General features: G+C 51.1%; 1 pseudogene; it reads right to left on the bottom strand.

Moving 5' to 3' along the window:
* Nucleotides 1–338: 338 nt before the first annotated feature.
* Nucleotides 339–1,075, bottom strand: LOC8027848 (annotated as a pseudogene).
* Between the last annotated feature and the right edge of the window lie 1,865 nt (nt 1,076–2,940).

Here is a 2,940-nt window from a genome sequence, read left to right as displayed (position 1 = left end):
CGCGTCTGCCCCCGGATTTTATCGAGCTCAAAATCTGGACCCACGTTGGGCGCCAGATGTAGTGTGCGATCAGAACGATGCCGCTCCCTTTCTATGTCTGAACGCAACTGTCCGTGCTCGCCGTGGTTTCACGTGCACGGACCAATCTCGCGTGCCCACGAATTTTCTTTCTTCTTTCAGCCCCACAGTATGAATGTGTGTATATTTGCAGTGCATGCTCTTGAAACGAGAGTCTGTAAGTAGGCACGCGAAAGACTGTATAAAAAATAACTAACTAAACGAAACGTCAGAGGTTGGTACGTGCGTGCAACAATCTTGTCCGCCGATGGCCATTTGACCTAGGATATTTTCCCGCTCGTCGCAGTCCGTCGGGCGGACATCCATGCCGGAGGGACATCCATCGAATCTACCACCTCAGCCGGCGGGTTAACGGCCGGTTCAAAGTCTTCGAGGAAGCTGCCTTTGACCTCGCTACACTGGTCCATCAAGACCTTGAAGCGGTTTTCCGGCGTCAACACTAGGGTGAATAAATGCGGCTTCTCGTCTTTGAACATTTAGTTCAACTTGGAGACGTCGCCGGACTTTTTCCAGTGCTTCTCCTCGTAGCTTCTGTTGCGGGGGTTCCCGAGCGGGAAGATGAGGGGCAGCTTGTGGCCCCTGCCTCATTTGCCGGGCCCAAACATGAAGGTGTAGGGGACATTGCCGTGGAATTGACGCAGGTCCCCGTTATCGTTCATGTCACAAAGGAGGGTCACATAGGCGCCACCGGAGTTCTGGTCCTCACGGAACTGCACGTCGTACTGTAGCACGAAAGGTTTGTGCTCAAACACGCAGGGCTTCTCCAGCTTGGCGGCGATGGTGTGGTGACGCGCCTTGGTCTTGAGCACCAGGCCCAGGTCTCCACGCTGGTGGTTCTGGGCGGCGCCCTTCACCTGCCACTTGCCATCGTACTTCTCCACGCCGTCTTCTGCGCCATCCTTGGGGTCCTCCGACAGGACCCATCGCCATTTGAACGCGTCATGATCGTGGCGAAGGGCTCCACTATGCGGGCAAACTCCACGGGCTTAAGAATGTTTTACACTGCATCTTCAATTGGTTCCACCTTGGGCTCCTTGGCTTCCTCCTCACCGCAGAGGAGTCTTGTCAACAACAAGTGCAGAACCAAGTCGAAATGCATCTCCTGGTCGGTTCTTTTTGGCGCGGCGTCATCTATGTGGAGTGCCACGATCCTCCCTGAAGCGGGGACACAATCAGGTCGCCCCATCGGCCCTTGTTCCGCCACTTGCCTATCTTACACCCTGGTTTCCGCTGCACTCGTCGAACGCGCCCGACCGCGGAACGCCAGCGCCCGGCGGTTGGCTTTCGCATTAGAGCGCGTTCGACAAGCGCCGTGGAGACAAAGGCAGTCTTTGTCTTCACCTCACTTCTCGAACGCGTTAAAACGCAGAGCGCAGCCGTCCGGTGCTCGCATTCAAACGTGTTAGACGAGTTTAGTGGAGACAAAGGCAGTTAGTTACATTTAGGTCTACCCACTAATTATTCGAAACAGGGCTCGGCGTTCTGACGCCCCCTCTCGTGTCCTCCTTTCCCTCAGTTTCACGGACCATTAAATTGGCTTCCTTTTATCGTAACTGCTCTAGCGAGAAAGCGCGCTTTATAAACAAATCATATGTTTAAACATAAAGAAAGCAAGAAGTTGCAAGTGTTGTTTTTGTTTTGTTTTTTCGCCAATTTCGTGCACAGGAGTAGTGCTCGAGCAGAACAGATTAGCGATAAACAATCATTTTTATTATAGTTAATTTCGCACCAATGTAGGACGTATAAAATTTCTGGAATCTATGTCGAAACGCGTGAACCTTAGTGCGGTACTGATGTTTCATTGTAAGCAAAATGTTCCAAATCCTCCAACGATATCTTTAAGACCGAGAAACTAACGTGTCACTTTTTTATATCAAGGGTTTCCCTCTGCGACGTTTTCAATGTTCTGAGAAAAGACACGCAATTTCAAGCACAACCTTTCAGTCGGAGTAGCCATCTACAAGTCAACTTCATTAACGAACTAGATAAACCCGGCGTCGCCAGTTGACCCGGAAACAACTTGCTCCGTAACTCCTAACGTCTAGCCATGACAGCAGAAAGCAAACAAAAACAAGTAAACTAAGGTGCTGGTGCGAAATAAAAAAAGAAACATCCACGCCCATTGACTCCGCCCGAGGAACGGTTCTCCATAAACGCGCAAACAAGAAGCAGCAAAATGTCTATGTAAAAACACACTAAACACGGACAACCCCACGTTGAGCGCCAATTCGGTGCGTCCGGTCACGTCCGGCAGTCCATACCGTCTCCTTTTTTCTTTTGGTTCATAAAAACAGACCAAAACCGATGGACTAGGAACGAGCGACAAAAAGAAGGAAAACCAAGTAAAAGGGGACCCTAAAAAATATATGTCGGAAAAAGGAGGGAGAGAAAAAGGGGGAAATGGGGATTTGCAGCCCAGTTCCAGAGGCAAGCGAGCAGAAAGACGAGAACGCCCCGTCGTTGGTGGACGCTGATTTATCGGGACATAGAGATGAAGATGTAAGTGGCTTGTGTGGCCGAATGGCCCACCCGGAGCTAAAGGCTCGGCCATGTGGCGAGCACGTCAGTCCGACGCCGGACTTGGAAGACAGGATCTCGACGTCAGTCAGTCGCCGCCAGGGGTCGCCGTCGAGACGTGGGAACATGAAGACGGCCGTCGGACTCCCTGTGTCTCGCCAATATTTCTCCTGCTTTCGCAGCCTTGTCCCAAGTGTCGACCGTGCTATGACAAGTCCCAAAGATAGCCCTTTTTTAGGGGAAAACTTCTTCAGTGCCTTAAGAATCACTCTTATACAACATTGGGCTCGGAGACGACAATGATATTACCTCAATGGTTTGTTCACAGCGACCCTGCTCAAAAAC

The sequence above is a fragment of the Ixodes scapularis genome, unplaced genomic scaffold (genome assembly GCF_016920785.2).
Source record: "Ixodes scapularis isolate PalLabHiFi unplaced genomic scaffold, ASM1692078v2 PGA_scaffold13__105_contigs__length_92229423, whole genome shotgun sequence".
Classification (NCBI taxonomy): domain Eukaryota; kingdom Metazoa; phylum Arthropoda; class Arachnida; order Ixodida; family Ixodidae; genus Ixodes; species Ixodes scapularis.
This window is presented reverse-complemented; position numbering and strand designations above follow the sequence as displayed.